General features: G+C 45.4%; 11 non-coding genes across 11 annotated transcripts; all 11 read right to left on the bottom strand.

Moving 5' to 3' along the window:
• Nucleotides 1-399: 399 nt before the first annotated feature.
• Nucleotides 400-590, bottom strand: LOC121006284. Its single transcript, XR_005780145.1, has one exon. It is a non-coding gene; the product is annotated as a U2 spliceosomal RNA (small nuclear RNA).
• A 1,031-nt stretch (nucleotides 591-1,621) lies between these two features.
• LOC121006283 lies at nucleotides 1,622-1,812 on the bottom strand. Its single transcript, XR_005780144.1, has one exon. It is a non-coding gene; the product is annotated as a U2 spliceosomal RNA (small nuclear RNA).
• Nucleotides 1,813-2,842: 1,030 nt separating this feature from the next.
• Nucleotides 2,843-3,025, bottom strand: LOC121006413. The gene has a single exon (XR_005780262.1). It is a non-coding gene; the product is annotated as a U2 spliceosomal RNA (small nuclear RNA).
• Nucleotides 3,026-9,632: 6,607 nt separating this feature from the next.
• LOC121006282 lies at nucleotides 9,633-9,823 on the bottom strand. Its single transcript, XR_005780143.1, has one exon. It is a non-coding gene; the product is annotated as a U2 spliceosomal RNA (small nuclear RNA).
• A 1,030-nt stretch (nucleotides 9,824-10,853) lies between these two features.
• LOC121006281 lies at nucleotides 10,854-11,044 on the bottom strand. The gene has a single exon (XR_005780142.1). It is a non-coding gene; the product is annotated as a U2 spliceosomal RNA (small nuclear RNA).
• A 1,030-nt stretch (nucleotides 11,045-12,074) lies between these two features.
• LOC121006280 lies at nucleotides 12,075-12,265 on the bottom strand. Its single transcript, XR_005780141.1, has one exon. It is a non-coding gene; the product is annotated as a U2 spliceosomal RNA (small nuclear RNA).
• Nucleotides 12,266-13,295: 1,030 nt separating this feature from the next.
• On the bottom strand, nucleotides 13,296-13,486 carry LOC121006279. Its single transcript, XR_005780140.1, has one exon. It is a non-coding gene; the product is annotated as a U2 spliceosomal RNA (small nuclear RNA).
• Nucleotides 13,487-14,516: 1,030 nt separating this feature from the next.
• LOC121006278 lies at nucleotides 14,517-14,707 on the bottom strand. Its single transcript, XR_005780139.1, has one exon. It is a non-coding gene; the product is annotated as a U2 spliceosomal RNA (small nuclear RNA).
• A 1,031-nt stretch (nucleotides 14,708-15,738) lies between these two features.
• LOC121006273 lies at nucleotides 15,739-15,929 on the bottom strand. Its single transcript, XR_005780135.1, has one exon. It is a non-coding gene; the product is annotated as a U2 spliceosomal RNA (small nuclear RNA).
• A 1,032-nt stretch (nucleotides 15,930-16,961) lies between these two features.
• Nucleotides 16,962-17,152, bottom strand: LOC121006272. Its single transcript, XR_005780134.1, has one exon. It is a non-coding gene; the product is annotated as a U2 spliceosomal RNA (small nuclear RNA).
• A 1,031-nt stretch (nucleotides 17,153-18,183) lies between these two features.
• LOC121006271 lies at nucleotides 18,184-18,374 on the bottom strand. Its single transcript, XR_005780133.1, has one exon. It is a non-coding gene; the product is annotated as a U2 spliceosomal RNA (small nuclear RNA).
• Between the last annotated feature and the right edge of the window lie 993 nt (nucleotides 18,375-19,367).

Genomic DNA, 19,367 nt, shown 5'->3' with positions numbered 1-19,367 from the left:
TGATACAAAAAAGGGTCAATTGCCTGCCAGAGACGACTCAGCAACCCTCCGAGGTGTGCACAACAGGCCCAAATCAAACGTGGAGGAGGGGAGGTCCAAACAATTCATTCAGGTGATAAGCCAATTAACCAATCATCAGTCTTAATTGGATCCAGGGTGTGTGTGACGACACTGGGGCTGAATGGGTTGCTTGGTGCTGGAAACAACCGACAGCTGATGCAATTAGGAGATTGACAGACTAGATGCAGGTATTATATGCAAAAAGCAACACTGCACTGACTGGGCAGACAGAGGAGAAGCTGAAGGAGGCACGACACACACAACTTTCCACTTGCTTGGCTGGAAGGATGATGCTTGCAATCCATTTCAATTTCATTCTGTTTTTTCATACTGGATTAGAAGGGGTGCACCGGTCCTGGAGGTACTGCAATACCAGGTCAATGCGTGGAGTGGACAGAGCAAGCTCTTTTTCCATCTCCCTGTTCGAAAAATCCATTTAATATATGGTCCCCAGATAGGGGACGTATCAGATATTAAACTGATAAGAACAGATACTACACTTGATCTTAGCCAAAAGGCCGAGAAGCGATAACCTGAAAAGGGTTCGCAGTACAGGCCGATGGTCCCCAATGCAGAGCACTAATGAAGGCAATAGACTACTGTCCCCAGCCCAATACACAGTCCGGGAGGCTTCTTTCTCTCACAAACCGGGGAAAACGTTCACGCGCGTCCTACGCACAGAAGTCACACCAGCATGCTTCTTTTCGTGTTTGCTATCTGCATAGCTCCGCCCACACGCGACTTTTGGACACGCCTTTTCTTCGCACGAAATTCCTGGTGCGGTGCCAAAGCACGCCAAGCAGAAAGCATGATAGGAATAGTAGTGAGTGAAAGGAAAAAAAAAAAAAAAAAAAAAAGGATAACCATTGTTGATTGTGATGTCACGGCACCATTGTTGAGTGTTCCATCAGGGCCCTTGTGATGTCATCCAATAGCTGACCTTACTTGACCTCTTTGACCTCTTGACCTGACAAGGCTCTTGTGACACGCGCAGTGTTCCGTCCATTGAACAGACAAGGTAGGTCCAGCTGCATAGGAAGTGCTGGGCTACTTTTTAGCCACTAAGTAATCCAGTTCAAAAGATCCACAAGAGGGAGACACAGGCAAACTTTACTCATTTATTGAAGCACTGCAAAAGCTAAATGGTTACATCCAGCCAACTTGATACAAAAAAGGGTCAATTGCCTGCCAGAGACGACTCAGCAACCCTCCGAGGTGTGCACAACAGGCCCAAATCAAACGTGGAGGAGGGGAGGTCCAAACAATTCATTCAGGTGATAAGCCAATTAACCAATCATCAGTCTTAATTGGATCCAGGGTGTGTGTGACGACACTGGGGCTGAATGGGTTGCTTGGTGCTGGAAACAACCGACAGCTGATGCAATTAGGAGATTGACAGACTAGATGCAGGTATTATATGCAAAAAGCAACACTGCACTGACTGGGCAGACAGAGGAGAAGCTGAAGGAGGCACGACACACACAACTTTCCACTTGCTTGGCTGGAAGGATGATGCTTGCAATCCATTTCAATTTCATTCTGTTTTTTCATACTGGATTAGAAGGGGTGCACCGGTCCTGGAGGTACTGCAATACCAGGTCAATGCGTGGAGTGGACAGAGCAAGCTCTTTTTCCATCTCCCTGTTCGAAAAATCCATTTAATATATGGTCCCCAGATAGGGGACGTATCAGATATTAAACTGATAAGAACAGATACTACACTTGATCTTAGCCAAAAGGCCGAGAAGCGATAACCTGAAAAGGGTTCGCAGTACAGGCCGATGGTCCCCAATGCAGAGCACTAATGAAGGCAATAGACTACTGTCCCCAGCCCAATACACAGTCCGGGAGGCTTCTTTCTCTCACAAACCGGGGAAAACGTTCACGCGCGTCCTACGCACAGAAGTCACACCAGCATGCTTCTTTTCGTGTTTGCTATCTGCATAGCTCCGCCCACACGCGACTTTTGGACACGCCTTTTCTTCGCACGAAATTCCTGGTGCGGTGCCAAAGCACGCCAAGCAGAAAGCATGATAGGAATAGTAGTGAGTGAAAGGAAAAAAAAAAAAAAAAAAAAAGGATAACCATTGTTGATTGTGATGTCACGGCACCATTGTTGAGTGTTCCATCAGGGCCCTTGTGATGTCATCCAATAGCTGACCTTACTTGACCTCTTTGACCTCTTGACCTGACAAGGCTCTTGTGACACGCGCAGTGTTCCGTCCATTGAACAGACAAGGTAGGTCCAGCTGCATAGGAAGTGCTGGGCTACTTTTTAGCCACTAAGTAATCCAGTTCAAAAGATCCACAAGAGGGAGACACAGGCAAACTTTACTCATTTATTGAAGCACTGCAAAAGCTAAATGGTTACATCCAGCCAACTTGATACAAAAAAGGGTCAATTGCCTGCCAGAGACGACTCAGCAACCCTCCGAGGTGTGCACAACAGGCCCAAATCAAACGTGGAGGAGGGGAGGTCCAAACAATTCATTCAGGTGATAAGCCAATTAACCAATCATCAGTCTTAATTGGATCCAGGGTGTGTGTGACGACACTGGGGCTGAATGGGTTGCTTGGTGCTGGAAACAACCGACAGCTGATGCAATTAGGAGATTGACAGACTAGATGCAGGTATTATATGCAAAAAGCAACACTGCACTGACTGGGCAGACAGAGGAGAAGCTGAAGGAGGCACGACACACACAACTTTCCACTTGCTTGGCTGGAAGGATGATGCTTGCAATCCATTTCAATTTCATTCTGTTTTTTCATACTGGATTAGAAGGGGTGCACCGGTCCTGGAGGTACTGCAATACCAGGTCAATGCGTGGAGTGGACAGAGCAAGCTCTTTTTCCATCTCCCTGTTCGAAAAATCCATTTAATATATGGTCCCCAGATAGGGGACGTATCAGATATTAAACTGATAAGAACAGATAAGGTTTCAACATAACTTTATTAAAGTATAAGTTTTGACAAAAGAAACAGGGGTATAATAAAAACATAAATATTATATTACATTAAGACAATGGTAAAGAATATAAGTTATAATACAATTGTGTTCCAGGCTGCTAAACACCATAAAGAATTGGCTTCTTTTATGCCCATATTTTTCTTATCTCTTAAGAAATAAATATATAATTCACTCAAAGCCATTTTCATACAGTTTCTTACATCAATGTCATCACGCTTAAATATTAAAATATTTCTAGTCTTCCAAATGGCATTTTTAAAACAGTTAATAATCATCCAGCAAACTCTTTGTTGCTTGGGTGTAGGGCAAGTAAAAAGTCCATATAAAACGTATTCGTGATTAAAATCTTTAAGACCACATATCCATTTAAAAAGAAGGCCCGCTCTCTTCCAAATCTCCTGAGCGTAGTGACAGTTCCAGAACAAGTGCAGCACCGTCTCATCATCTCCACATCTGTCTCTTGGACATCTGGCTCTCGCCACCAGCCCTCGCCTATATTGAAACTCACGGGTAGGGAGGCACTGGTGGGCGATTGCCCAGGACAGATCCTTGTGGATATTTGCTAGAAACTTCCCGTATACGTTCCGCCACACTTTTTTGGATCTATCCTGCGAGAAATTGGAAACTGTCACTACCTCCTCATTCTTTCGACACAGTTTTGACACTTTTCTCTGGTCCCCCAAAATGTCAGGCTCCAATTCTTGGAGGCGTAGGAGTCTGACCGTTTTTTCTAGGACCGCATAATGTTTAGGGGGACACAGAAGAACAGGAGCATTTAGAGAGGGACGGTACCATCTTTTAAAAACCATGCCCGTTGCATATTTTAAAAAATAACTAAAAATGCCATTAGATTTAAACATCTTAAAACAGAAACAGAAATATTTAATATAAAAGAAGTTAAAAAGGTTGGGAACATCTTTACCGCCATTGACTCTACTTTTATACATACTTTCACGCTTTAATTTTTCCATTGATGAACCCCATAAAAATTTAAAACAGATACGAGTTACTCTTTTAATATATAGATTTGAGGGGGGAAAAACCATTGCTATGTAAAGTAAAATAGGAATTAAAACCATTTTTATTATTAAAATTTTCCCCTCCATTGTAAGATTCCTCATGTTCCACATTAAAACCTTTTTCTCTATTTTATTAATTGCAATGTCCCAATTACAAACTCCATTATTAGCCTGATTAAAAATAACCCCTAAAATTTTTATTTGGTCTTGTTGCATTTGGATTCCAGATGTTATTGAAGAATCCCAATCCCCTATATAAAAACAGTCACATTTATTTACATTTAGTTTAAAACCTGAAGCTTCACAGAAAAAGGTGGTGTTCATTAGGGTACGTCTTAATGTCGGGGAGCTTGGACATAACACTGTAACATCATCCATGTAACTTAAAACCTTCAATTGATTACCCCCTCCCCCGGGGATTGGTACCCCCTTCACCATCTTATCTCGTCTTAACGTGGCTAGAAGGGGCTCTATTGCACAAATGAATAAAAAGGGGGATAGGGGGCACCCCTGTTTTACCCCTGATAAAAGAGGGACACCTTTTGTTAAAAAACCATTAACGGAAATGTGACTAAAGCAAGAACTATATAAAAGTTTAATTTTGTTTATTATAAAATCAGGCAAACATAATTTTTTTAAAACTATAAAAAGATATTCATGGGACACTCTGTCAAAGGCTTTTTCGAAGTCAAGTGATAAAATGGCAAGGGTCTGATTTCTGTCTTTAAAATACCAAATTACATCTCTTAAAATATTTAAAGCTTCAGCAATTGATCTACCAGGTACCCCACAAACCTGATTAGGATGTATTATTTTATCAATAAAAGGTTTAAGACGTACTGCTAAAAGTTTGGCTAAAATTTTATAATCTACGTTTAAAAGTGTAATGGGTCTCCAATTTTTTAACTGGCTTTTGTCCCCTTTTTTAAATAGCAAAGAAACTATCCCTTTCCTCCAGGACTGTGGCAGTTCTTTAACAGTGAAAGTTTCTTTGTATAATAAAAACATGTCACTTTTTAAAATTTCCCAAAAAGCTAGATAAAATTCTATGGGGAGCCCATCCTCACCCGGCGTTTTCCCGTTAGAAAAACTTTTAAAAGCAAATAAAAGCTCCTCTATGGTAAGATCACGGGATAAAACTTCTTGGTCTAAAATATCTAACTTAAAATCAAGGGAATTAATAACATCATTTAAAAAGGACATGTCAATAGATTTTTTATTAAAAAGAAATTGGTAAAAATTAAAAGTTGATTTTAGCATTCCATTTACTGTGGTTTCCCCTTCTAAATTTAAAATTACCTCACGCCTTTTATTTATTTTTTTAAAAAAGAAACGGGAACACTTTTCATCTTCTTCTAGGTATTTTACACGAGAGTTAAAAATTATTTGTTTACCTTTGTCCTCGATACATTTTTTTATTTCTGCTTTTAAATTAACCATATCTAGGTCTACCTCCATACCAATTTCTTTTAATTTAAACAAAACATTAAGACGTTTGTTAAGAACATTATACCATTGTTTCTTTTCCTTTGCTTTCTTCCTACCTGCTTTAATAAAAAATAATTTAATTTTAGGCTTTATGCCCTCCCACCAGTGCAGCACCGATTCATGGGAATTTCTTTCTTGCTGCCAGCACTGGTAGGTCCGCACAAATTCCGCCTTAATTTCAGGGTTTTCTAATAGCAAAACATTCAGCTTCCAATAACCTTTGTTTACCTTTTGTTCGTCCTCCGTCTCTAGCTGTGTCGATAAAAGCTTGTGATCTGAGAAAACATTGTCAACAAGTTCACATTTCAGGGGAGAAAAGTTATTGGAAGCAAACATAAAATCGATTCTGGAGTTCACTCTCCCATTGGACCAAGTGGCACCTGGGTCCGCCGGCAAGAGCGACCTCCAGCAATCCTTTAAGTTAAAATCCTCAATAAAATTTTTAAGCAGGTAGGAAGTGCGGTCCTTCCTGTTCCCATCACCCCCTTGCCTGGTTTCACCTTCACGAATACAATTAAAATCACCTCCTACCAGCAAGGGGGCGGAACCTGTACAAAACAATGGTAAAATGTTAAAAAGCTCCGCCCTCTCCTGTTTATCAGGAGGGGCGTATACATTTAAAACACGACATAAAAGACCCTTAAAACGTAAATGTATTAAAATTGCTCTGCCTGGTAAAATTTCGATCACAGATTGTATTTGTATAAAATTACCACGACACAGCACGCCAACACCAACAGATCTATTATTATTTGCCCCGGACCACACTGAAGGGCCCAGCTTCCAGTCTTTTTTAATATCGTTATACTCCATTCGATTTGGTATTCCGCATTCTTGTAATAGGCAAATATCAAAGTCCAAAGTCTCTAGGAAAGAAAATAAAGCCGCCCTGCGCACAGGACTCTTTAATGACCTCACATTCAGTGAGGAAATTTTTATAGACAAAGATGACATAAATATCAGGGAGAGTCAGTTTCTAGCTCAGAAGATGCTGCCTCCTCAATTTCTTGGGAGCAGGAGATACCAGGATCCGGACAAACAGAAAAAATGCTTTGGTCAGTCTCAGAGATGTGCTGCGATCCAATTTCTTTTCTAACCTCATCTTCTTTTGAGCTACGGGGTTTGGCTTTTCTCTGTGATCCATATCCTTCTTCCTCTCTTGTCCTTTTCGCCGTATGGGAGGTATCCATCGCATCGCCCACCGCTCTCTTCGTCTCTGGTTCAACGTTGTCATCTTGGACCTCTTTCTTCGTCTTTCCACTCGGCCTCTGCGGAATTCCCGTGTCTCTCCGTCTGTCTTTTACCGGAGTCCCCTCTATCACCGTCGTAGAGGGACTTGCCTCCGGATATCTCTCTGAATGCTGCCGCTCAGCATCAGAGGCCCTCCGCATCAGGCCTGGCTTAAATGGGGTCGCAGGGCCCGTCTGGGAAATCTCCGAGCTTTCCGCACCTTGGCCTTTCTTTGCCCTGCCCTGTACTCGTGCTGCACCAGGGCTAGGCTCGGGGCCACTCCACAAGCTTTCGGCTTGCGAAATAATGTCTTGGGAACACTCCTCTCTCGCCTTCAAAGAGTGTTTTCTGTCAAACTTTTTGACTTTCCCAGTCTGGCTGCTGGGGTTTCCCATCGGGCTCACCCCAGTCTTGCTTACTTTGTCCAGATTGTCTTTGGCCGAATCCTCTGTAAGGGTTACAGAGGATCGCCTACTCTTTCCCTGGTCCGGGTCGGCCAGGGGTCTTGCGGCCCTTGCAGAGCTAGTACAGCCCTGTTTAGACTCTCTGTTGGAATTATAGCCAGCCTCTACTTTCTCCCCCATCGGGCCGCCCGGTGGGGCTTTAGAGGACCCTGGCTCGGTTTCACCAGCCACCTTCGGTTCAGGTCCCGGGGCATTACCAACAGCACCCATATCTGTTATGGGCTGCTGCCTTGGCCCCGGCCTGGGTGTCTTTTGCCCGGTCACCACCACGGATGCTTTATACGTACGGGCTTTAAGAGGGCAGTCTTTATACTTGTGACCATTTTCGCCACATAGGTCACAGGCGTTGCAACTTGAGGCCACATGTCCCTCACTACCGCATCTGTTGCAACGTTTTACCCCTGAATCGCAGTTTTCTCTTGTATGCCCGAATCTTTGGCAGTTTCTGCAAAATGAGGGCATTTGGGAGTACAGGAGATAACCCCTGTTCCTCCCAATGGCAAAATTCGATGGCGGGTGAGAGAGACCCCCAATGCCTGCAGGGTCCTTCTCAAATTTCACAAAGTATTTCCTTTTGCCATTCCAAAAATTTTCCGAGTTTTTAACTTCATGTGAGAAGTGAACTTCTCGACAATACCGCCTGAGGAATAGAGTAACATCTTCCTCTGGTACAAATGGATTGTACATACATACAACCAAATGTACCGACTCCTCACCGTAGAGGAGCCCAAAATGGAGACCGTCAAGACGGTCATCGGCCTGGTCCGCAACCTGCAATGCTGCATAGATGTTATCACAACATGCTTTCGTGCAGAAGGTGATGGTATATAGGCCCTTATATTCCTGGTCTCGTAGACACAGGATGTCCTCCCTTCTGACCTGAAAAACACCGTTCAGGATTTCGGCCACAATATATCGTAGCGTCTTTCGATCCCGGAATTTTTCCGCCACCTCAATCCGGATGGACTGATGTATATGGGTTTCCCCATCCGCAAAGTCAAAGGAGAACGGCATCTCCACACGCCAAGGCCTAATCCCGACCCCGAAACCAAAAAAGGACACACACCCAGCGAGATGAGTCTCCAATCCAGTCCGGGGACGGGGACCTCAGATGTCCAAACGCCCAGATGAACACGCTCCAAAAAATAATAAATAAAGAACGCTCCCAGCGATAAATATCACTGATGAGCGCGATCGCCTCCCGTTGCCTGGGGACTAAGCCTATCCCCTATAGCAGCAAGGGGGCGCAACACGGGCTATAAACCCGTGCCGTCCCCCAAGGCCGAGGAATCGGGTACCCCAGGCACCTTCTGACCAAGACCCAATGTATCCCTACACTTGATCTTAGCCAAAAGGCCGAGAAGCGATAACCTGAAAAGGGTTCGCAGTACAGGCCGATGGTCCCCAATGCAGAGCACTAATGAAGGCAATAGACTACTGTCCCCAGCCCAATACACAGTCCGGGAGGCTTCTTTCTCTCACAAACCGGGGAAAACGTTCACGCGCGTCCTACGCACAGAAGTCACACCAGCATGCTTCTTTTCGTGTTTGCTATCTGCATAGCTCCGCCCACACGCGACTTTTGGACACGCCTTTTCTTCGCACGAAATTCCTGGTGCGGTGCCAAAGCACGCCAAGCAGAAAGCATGATAGGAATAGTAGTGAGTGAAAGGAAAAAAAAAAAAAAAAAAAAAAGGATAACCATTGTTGATTGTGATGTCACGGCACCATTGTTGAGTGTTCCATCAGGGCCCTTGTGATGTCATCCAATAGCTGACCTTACTTGACCTCTTTGACCTCTTGACCTGACAAGGCTCTTGTGACACGCGCAGTGTTCCGTCCATTGAACAGACAAGGTAGGTCCAGCTGCATAGGAAGTGCTGGGCTACTTTTTAGCCACTAAGTAATCCAGTTCAAAAGATCCACAAGAGGGAGACACAGGCAAACTTTACTCATTTATTGAAGCACTGCAAAAGCTAAATGGTTACATCCAGCCAACTTGATACAAAAAAGGGTCAATTGCCTGCCAGAGACGACTCAGCAACCCTCCGAGGTGTGCACAACAGGCCCAAATCAAACGTGGAGGAGGGGAGGTCCAAACAATTCATTCAGGTGATAAGCCAATTAACCAATCATCAGTCTTAATTGGATCCAGGGTGTGTGTGACGACACTGGGGCTGAATGGGTTGCTTGGTGCTGGAAACAACCGACAGCTGATGCAATTAGGAGATTGACAGACTAGATGCAGGTATTATATGCAAAAAGCAACACTGCACTGACTGGGCAGACAGAGGAGAAGCTGAAGGAGGCACGACACACACAACTTTCCACTTGCTTGGCTGGAAGGATGATGCTTGCAATCCATTTCAATTTCATTCTGTTTTTTCATACTGGATTAGAAGGGGTGCACCGGTCCTGGAGGTACTGCAATACCAGGTCAATGCGTGGAGTGGACAGAGCAAGCTCTTTTTCCATCTCCCTGTTCGAAAAATCCATTTAATATATGGTCCCCAGATAGGGGACGTATCAGATATTAAACTGATAAGAACAGATACTACACTTGATCTTAGCCAAAAGGCCGAGAAGCGATAACCTGAAAAGGGTTCGCAGTACAGGCCGATGGTCCCCAATGCAGAGCACTAATGAAGGCAATAGACTACTGTCCCCAGCCCAATACACAGTCCGGGAGGCTTCTTTCTCTCACAAACCGGGGAAAACGTTCACGCGCGTCCTACGCACAGAAGTCACACCAGCATGCTTCTTTTCGTGTTTGCTATCTGCATAGCTCCGCCCACACGCGACTTTTGGACACGCCTTTTCTTCGCACGAAATTCCTGGTGCGGTGCCAAAGCACGCCAAGCAGAAAGCATGATAGGAATAGTAGTGAGTGAAAGGAAAAAAAAAAAAAAAAAAAAAGGATAACCATTGTTGATTGTGATGTCACGGCACCATTGTTGAGTGTTCCATCAGGGCCCTTGTGATGTCATCCAATAGCTGACCTTACTTGACCTCTTTGACCTCTTGACCTGACAAGGCTCTTGTGACACGCGCAGTGTTCCGTCCATTGAACAGACAAGGTAGGTCCAGCTGCATAGGAAGTGCTGGGCTACTTTTTAGCCACTAAGTAATCCAGTTCAAAAGATCCACAAGAGGGAGACACAGGCAAACTTTACTCATTTATTGAAGCACTGCAAAAGCTAAATGGTTACATCCAGCCAACTTGATACAAAAAAGGGTCAATTGCCTGCCAGAGACGACTCAGCAACCCTCCGAGGTGTGCACAACAGGCCCAAATCAAACGTGGAGGAGGGGAGGTCCAAACAATTCATTCAGGTGATAAGCCAATTAACCAATCATCAGTCTTAATTGGATCCAGGGTGTGTGTGACGACACTGGGGCTGAATGGGTTGCTTGGTGCTGGAAACAACCGACAGCTGATGCAATTAGGAGATTGACAGACTAGATGCAGGTATTATATGCAAAAAGCAACACTGCACTGACTGGGCAGACAGAGGAGAAGCTGAAGGAGGCACGACACACACAACTTTCCACTTGCTTGGCTGGAAGGATGATGCTTGCAATCCATTTCAATTTCATTCTGTTTTTTCATACTGGATTAGAAGGGGTGCACCGGTCCTGGAGGTACTGCAATACCAGGTCAATGCGTGGAGTGGACAGAGCAAGCTCTTTTTCCATCTCCCTGTTCGAAAAATCCATTTAATATATGGTCCCCAGATAGGGGACGTATCAGATATTAAACTGATAAGAACAGATACTACACTTGATCTTAGCCAAAAGGCCGAGAAGCGATAACCTGAAAAGGGTTCGCAGTACAGGCCGATGGTCCCCAATGCAGAGCACTAATGAAGGCAATAGACTACTGTCCCCAGCCCAATACACAGTCCGGGAGGCTTCTTTCTCTCACAAACCGGGGAAAACGTTCACGCGCGTCCTACGCACAGAAGTCACACCAGCATGCTTCTTTTCGTGTTTGCTATCTGCATAGCTCCGCCCACACGCGACTTTTGGACACGCCTTTTCTTCGCACGAAATTCCTGGTGCGGTGCCAAAGCACGCCAAGCAGAAAGCATGATAGGAATAGTAGTGAGTGAAAGGAAAAAAAAAAAAAAAAAAAAAGGATAACCATTGTTGATTGTGATGTCACGGCACCATTGTTGAGTGTTCCATCAGGGCCCTTGTGATGTCATCCAATAGCTGACCTTACTTGACCTCTTTGACCTCTTGACCTGACAAGGCTCTTGTGACACGCGCAGTGTTCCGTCCATTGAACAGACAAGGTAGGTCCAGCTGCATAGGAAGTGCTGGGCTACTTTTTAGCCACTAAGTAATCCAGTTCAAAAGATCCACAAGAGGGAGACACAGGCAAACTTTACTCATTTATTGAAGCACTGCAAAAGCTAAATGGTTACATCCAGCCAACTTGATACAAAAAAGGGTCAATTGCCTGCCAGAGACGACTCAGCAACCCTCCGAGGTGTGCACAACAGGCCCAAATCAAACGTGGAGGAGGGGAGGTCCAAACAATTCATTCAGGTGATAAGCCAATTAACCAATCATCAGTCTTAATTGGATCCAGGGTGTGTGTGACGACACTGGGGCTGAATGGGTTGCTTGGTGCTGGAAACAACCGACAGCTGATGCAATTAGGAGATTGACAGACTAGATGCAGGTATTATATGCAAAAAGCAACACTGCACTGACTGGGCAGACAGAGGAGAAGCTGAAGGAGGCACGACACACACAACTTTCCACTTGCTTGGCTGGAAGGATGATGCTTGCAATCCATTTCAATTTCATTCTGTTTTTTCATACTGGATTAGAAGGGGTGCACCGGTCCTGGAGGTACTGCAATACCAGGTCAATGCGTGGAGTGGACAGAGCAAGCTCTTTTTCCATCTCCCTGTTCGAAAAATCCATTTAATATATGGTCCCCAGATAGGGGACGTATCAGATATTAAACTGATAAGAACAGATACTACACTTGATCTTAGCCAAAAGGCCGAGAAGCGATAACCTGAAAAGGGTTCGCAGTACAGGCCGATGGTCCCCAATGCAGAGCACTAATGAAGGCAATAGACTACTGTCCCCAGCCCAATACACAGTCCGGGAGGCTTCTTTCTCTCACAAACCGGGGAAAACGTTCACGCGCGTCCTACGCACAGAAGTCACACCAGCATGCTTCTTTTCGTGTTTGCTATCTGCATAGCTCCGCCCACACGCGACTTTTGGACACGCCTTTTCTTCGCACGAAATTCCTGGTGCGGTGCCAAAGCACGCCAAGCAGAAAGCATGATAGGAATAGTAGTGAGTGAAAGGAAAAAAAAAAAAAAAAAAAAAGGATAACCATTGTTGATTGTGATGTCACGGCACCATTGTTGAGTGTTCCATCAGGGCCCTTGTGATGTCATCCAATAGCTGACCTTACTTGACCTCTTTGACCTCTTGACCTGACAAGGCTCTTGTGACACGCGCAGTGTTCCGTCCATTGAACAGACAAGGTAGGTCCAGCTGCATAGGAAGTGCTGGGCTACTTTTTAGCCACTAAGTAATCCAGTTCAAAAGATCCACAAGAGGGAGACACAGGCAAACTTTACTCATTTATTGAAGCACTGCAAAAGCTAAATGGTTACATCCAGCCAACTTGATACAAAAAAGGGTCAATTGCCTGCCAGAGACGACTCAGCAACCCTCCGAGGTGTGCACAACAGGCCCAAATCAAACGTGGAGGAGGGGAGGTCCAAACAATTCATTCAGGTGATAAGCCAATTAACCAATCATCAGTCTTAATTGGATCCAGGGTGTGTGTGACGACACTGGGGCTGAATGGGTTGCTTGGTGCTGGAAACAACCGACAGCTGATGCAATTAGGAGATTGACAGACTAGATGCAGGTATTATATGCAAAAAGCAACACTGCACTGACTGGGCAGACAGAGGAGAAGCTGAAGGAGGCACGACACACACAACTTTCCACTTGCTTGGCTGGAAGGATGATGCTTGCAATCCATTTCAATTTCATTCTGTTTTTTCATACTGGATTAGAAGGGGTGCACCGGTCCTGGAGGTACTGCAATACCAGGTCAATGCGTGGAGTGGACAGAGCAAGCTCTTTTTCCATCTCCCTGTTCGAAAAATCCATTTAATATATGGTCCCCAGATAGGGGACGTATCAGATATTAAACTGATAAGAACAGATACTACACTTGATCTTAGCCAAAAGGCCGAGAAGCGATAACCTGAAAAGGGTTCGCAGTACAGGCCGATGGTCCCCAATGCAGAGCACTAATGAAGGCAATAGACTACTGTCCCCAGCCCAATACACAGTCCGGGAGGCTTCTTTCTCTCACAAACCGGGGAAAACGTTCACGCGCGTCCTACGCACAGAAGTCACACCAGCATGCTTCTTTTCGTGTTTGCTATCTGCATAGCTCCGCCCACACGCGACTTTTGGACACGCCTTTTCTTCGCACGAAATTCCTGGTGCGGTGCCAAAGCACGCCAAGCAGAAAGCATGATAGGAATAGTAGTGAGTGAAAGGAAAAAAAAAAAAAAAAAAAAAGGATAACCATTGTTGATTGTGATGTCACGGCACCATTGTTGAGTGTTCCATCAGGGCCCTTGTGATGTCATCCAATAGCTGACCTTACTTGACCTCTTTGACCTCTTGACCTGACAAGGCTCTTGTGACACGCGCAGTGTTCCGTCCATTGAACAGACAAGGTAGGTCCAGCTGCATAGGAAGTGCTGGGCTACTTTTTAGCCACTAAGTAATCCAGTTCAAAAGATCCACAAGAGGGAGACACAGGCAAACTTTACTCATTTATTGAAGCACTGCAAAAGCTAAATGGTTACATCCAGCCAACTTGATACAAAAAAGGGTCAATTGCCTGCCAGAGACGACTCAGCAACCCTCCGAGGTGTGCACAACAGGCCCAAATCAAACGTGGAGGAGGGGAGGTCCAAACAATTCATTCAGGTGATAAGCCAATTAACCAATCATCAGTCTTAATTGGATCCAGGGTGTGTGTGACGACACTGGGGCTGAATGGGTTGCTTGGTGCTGGAAACAACCGACAGCTGATGCAATTAGGAGATTGACAGACTAGATGCAGGTATTATATGCAAAAAGCAACACTGCACTGACTGGGCAGACAGAGGAGAAGCTGAAGGAGGCACGACACACACAACTTTCCACTTGCTTGGCTGGAAGGATGATGCTTGCAATCCATTTCAATTTCATTCTGTTTTTTCATACTGGATTAGAAGGGGTGCACCGGTCCTGGAGGTACTGCAATACCAGGTCAATGCGTGGAGTGGACAGAGCAAGCTCTTTTTCCATCTCCCTGTTCGAAAAATCCATTTAATATATGGTCCCCAGATAGGGGACGTATCAGATATTAAACTGATAAGAACAGATACTACACTTGATCTTAGCCAAAAGGCCGAGAAGCGATAACCTGAAAAGGGTTCGCAGTACAGGCCGATGGTCCCCAATGCAGAGCACTAATGAAGGCAATAGACTACTGTCCCCAGCCCAATACACAGTCCGGGAGGCTTCTTTCTCTCACAAACCGGGGAAAACGTTCACGCGCGTCCTACGCACAGAAGTCACACCAGCATGCTTCTTTTCGTGTTTGCTATCTGCATAGCTCCGCCCACACGCGACTTTTGGACACGCCTTTTCTTCGCACGAAATTCCTGGTGCGGTGCCAAAGCACGCCAAGCAGAAAGCATGATAGGAATAGTAGTGAGTGAAAGGAAAAAAAAAAAAAAAAAAAAAAGGATAACCATTGTTGATTGTGATGTCACGGCACCATTGTTGAGTGTTCCATCAGGGCCCTTGTGATGTCATCCAATAGCTGACCTTACTTGACCTCTTTGACCTCTTGACCTGACAAGGCTCTTGTGACACGCGCAGTGTTCCGTCCATTGAACAGACAAGGTAGGTCCAGCTGCATAGGAAGTGCTGGGCTACTTTTTAGCCACTAAGTAATCCAGTTCAAAAGATCCACAAGAGGGAGACACAGGCAAACTTTACTCATTTATTGAAGCACTGCAAAAGCTAAATGGTTACATCCAGCCAACTTGATACAAAAAAGGGTCAATTGCCTGCCAGAGACGACTCAGCAACCCTCCGAGGTGTGCACAACAGGCCCAAATCAAACGTGGAGGAGGGGAGGTCCAAACAATTCATTCAGGTGATAAGCCAATTAACCAATCATCAGTCTTAATTGGATCCAGGGTGTGTGTGACGACACTGGGGCTGAATGGGTTGCTTGGTGCTGGAAACAACCGACAGCTGATGCAATTAGGAGATTGACAGACTAGATGCAGGTATTATATGCAAAAAGCAACACTGCACTGACTGGGCAGACAGAGGAGAAGCTGAAGGAGGCACGACACACACAACTTTCCACTTGCTTGGCTGGAAGGATGATGCTTGCAATCCATTTCAATTTCATTCTGTTTTTTCATACTGGATTAGAAGGGGTGCACCGGTCCTGGAGGTACTGCAATACCAGGTCAATGCGTGGAGTGGACAGAGCAAGCTCTTTTTCCATCTCCCTGTTCGAAAAATCCATTTAATATATGGTCCCCAGATAGGGGACGTATCAGATATTAAACTGATAAGAACAGATACTACACTTGATCTTAGCCAAAAGGCCGAGAAGCGATAACCTGAAAAGGGTTCGCAGTACAGGCCGATGGTCCCCAATGCAGAGCACTAATGAAGGCAATAGACTACTGTCCCCAGCCCAATACACAGTCCGGGAGGCTTCTTTCTCTCACAAACCGGGGAAAACGTTCACGCGCGTCCTACGCACAGAAGTCACACCAGCATGCTTCTTTTCGTGTTTGCTATCTGCATAGCTCCGCCCACACGCGACTTTTGGACACGCCTTTTCTTCGCACGAAATTCCTGGTGCGGTGCCAAAGCACGCCAAGCAGAAAGCATGATAGGAATAGTAGTGAGTGAAAGGAAAAAAAAAAAAAAAAAAAAAAAGGATAACCATTGTTGATTGTGATGTCACGGCACCATTGTTGAGTGTTCCATCAGGGCCCTTGTGATGTCATCCAATAGCTGACCTTACTTGACCTCTTTGACCTCTTGACCTGACAAGGCTCTTGTGACACGCGCAGTGTTCCGTCCATTGAACAGACAAGGTAGGTCCAGCTGCATAGGAAGTGCTGGGCTACTTTTTAGCCACTAAGTAATCCAGTTCAAAAGATCCACAAGAGGGAGACACAGGCAAACTTTACTCATTTATTGAAGCACTGCAAAAGCTAAATGGTTACATCCAGCCAACTTGATACAAAAAAGGGTCAATTGCCTGCCAGAGACGACTCAGCAACCCTCCGAGGTGTGCACAACAGGCCCAAATCAAACGTGGAGGAGGGGAGGTCCAAACAATTCATTCAGGTGATAAGCCAATTAACCAATCATCAGTCTTAATTGGATCCAGGGTGTGTGTGACGACACTGGGGCTGAATGGGTTGCTTGGTGCTGGAAACAACCGACAGCTGATGCAATTAGGAGATTGACAGACTAGATGCAGGTATTATATGCAAAAAGCAACACTGCACTGACTGGGCAGACAGAGGAGAAGCTGAAGGAGGCACGACACACACAACTTTCCACTTGCTTGGCTGGAAGGATGATGCTTGCAATCCATTTCAATTTCATTCTGTTTTTTCATACTGGATTAGAAGGGGTGCACCGGTCCTGGAGGTACTGCAATACCAGGTCAATGCGTGGAGTGGACAGAGCAAGCTCTTTTTCCATCTCCCTGTTCGAAAAATCCATTTAATATATGGTCCCCAGATAGGGGACGTATCAGATATTAAACTGATAAGAACAGATACTACACTTGATCTTAGCCAAAAGGCCGAGAAGCGATAACCTGAAAAGGGTTCGCAGTACAGGCCGATGGTCCCCAATGCAGAGCACTAATGAAGGCAATAGACTACTGTCCCCAGCCCAATACACAGTCCGGGAGGCTTCTTTCTCTCACAAACCGGGGAAAACGTTCACGCGCGTCCTACGCACAGAAGTCACACCAGCATGCTTCTTTTCGTGTTTGCTATCTGCATAGCTCCGCCCACACGCGACTTTTGGACACGCCTTTTCTTCGCACGAAATTCCTGGTGCGGTGCCAAAGCACGCCAAGCAGAAAGCATGATAGGAATAGTAGTGAGTGAAAGGAAAAAAAAAAAAAAAAAAAAAAGGATAACCATTGTTGATTGTGATGTCACGGCACCATTGTTGAGTGTTCCATCAGGGCCCTTGTGATGTCATCCAATAGCTGACCTTACTTGACCTCTTTGACCTCTTGACCTGACAAGGCTCTTGTGACACGCGCAGTGTTCCGTCCATTGAACAGACAAGGTAGGTCCAGCTGCATAGGAAGTGCTGGGCTACTTTTTAGCCACTAAGTAATCCAGTTCAAAAGATCCACAAGAGGGAGACACAGGCAAACTTTACTCATTTATTGAAGCACTGCAAAAGCTAAATGGTTACATCCAGCCAACTTGATACAAAAAAGGGTCAATTGCCTGCCAGAGACGACTCAGCAACCCTCCGAGGTGTGCACAACAGGCCCAAATCAAACGTGGAGGAGGGGAGGTCCAAACAATTCATTCAGGTGATAAGCCAATTAACCAATCATCAGTCTTAATTGGATCCAGGGTGTGTGTGACGACACTGGGGCTGAATGGGTTGCTTGGTGCTGGAAACAACCGACAGCTGATGCAATTAGGAGATTGACAGACTAGATGCAGGTATTATATGCAAAAAGCAACACTGCACTGACTGGGCAGACAGAGGAGAAGCTGAAGGAGGCACGACACACACAACTTTCCACTTGCTTGGCTGGAAGGATGATGCTTGCAATCCATTTCAATTTCATTCTGTTTTTTCATACTGGATTAGAAGGGGTGCACCGGTCCTGGAGGTACTGCAATACCAGGTCAATGCGTGGAGTGGACAGAGCAAGCTCTTTTTCCATCTCCCTGTTCGAAAAATCCATTTAATATATGGTCCCCAGATAGGGGACGTATCAGATATTAAACTGATAAGAACAGATACTACACTTGATCTTAGCCAAAAGGCCGAGAAGCGATAACCTGAAAAGGGTTCGCAGTACAGGCCGATGGTCCCCAATGCAGAGCACTAATGAAGGCAATAGACTACTGTCCCCAGCCCAATACACAGTCCGGGAGGCTTCTTTCTCTCACAAACCGGGGAAAACGTTCACGCGCGTCCTACGCACAGAAGTCACACCAGCATGCTTCTTTTCGTGTTTGCTATCTGCATAGCTCCGCCCACACGCGACTTTTGGACACGCCTTTTCTTCGCACGAAATTCCTGGTGCGGTGCCAAAGCACGCCAAGCAGAAAGCATGATAGGAATAGTAGTGAGTGAAAGGAAAAAAAAAAAAAAAAAAAAAGGATAACCATTGTTGATTGTGATGTCACGGCACCATTGTTGAGTGTTCCATCAGGGCCCTTGTGATGTCATCCAATAGCTGACCTTACTTGACCTCTTTGACCTCTTGACCTGACAAGGCTCTTGTGACACGCGCAGTGTTCCGTCCATTGAACAGACAAGGTAGGTCCAGCTGCATAGGAAGTGCTGGGCTACTTTTTAGCCACTAAGTAATCCAGTTCAAAAGATCCACAAGAGGGAGACACAGGCAAACTTTACTCATTTATTGAAGCACTGCAAAAGCTAAATGGTTACATCCAGCCAACTTGATACAAAAAAGGGTCAATTGCCTGCCAGAGACGACTCAGCAACCCTCCGAGGTGTGCACAACAGGCCCAAATCAAACGTGGAGGAGGGGAGGTCCAAACAATTCATTCAGGTGATAAGCCAATTAACCAATCATCAGTCTTAATTGGATCCAGGGTGTGTGTGACGACACTGGGGCTGAATGGGTTGCTTGGTGCTGGAAACAACCGACAGCTGATGCAATTAGGAGATTGACAGACTAGATGCAGGTATTATATGCAAAAAGCAACACTGCACTGACTGGGCAGACAGAGGAGAAGCTGAAGGAGGCACGACACACACAACTTTCCACTTGCTTGCTGGAAGGATGATGCTTGCAATCC

Source organism: Bufo bufo, chromosome 6 (genome assembly GCF_905171765.1).
Source record: "Bufo bufo chromosome 6, aBufBuf1.1, whole genome shotgun sequence".
Classification (NCBI taxonomy): domain Eukaryota; kingdom Metazoa; phylum Chordata; class Amphibia; order Anura; family Bufonidae; genus Bufo; species Bufo bufo.
Note: the sequence above shows the minus strand (reverse complement) of the source record. Positions and strands in the feature narration are given on the sequence as shown.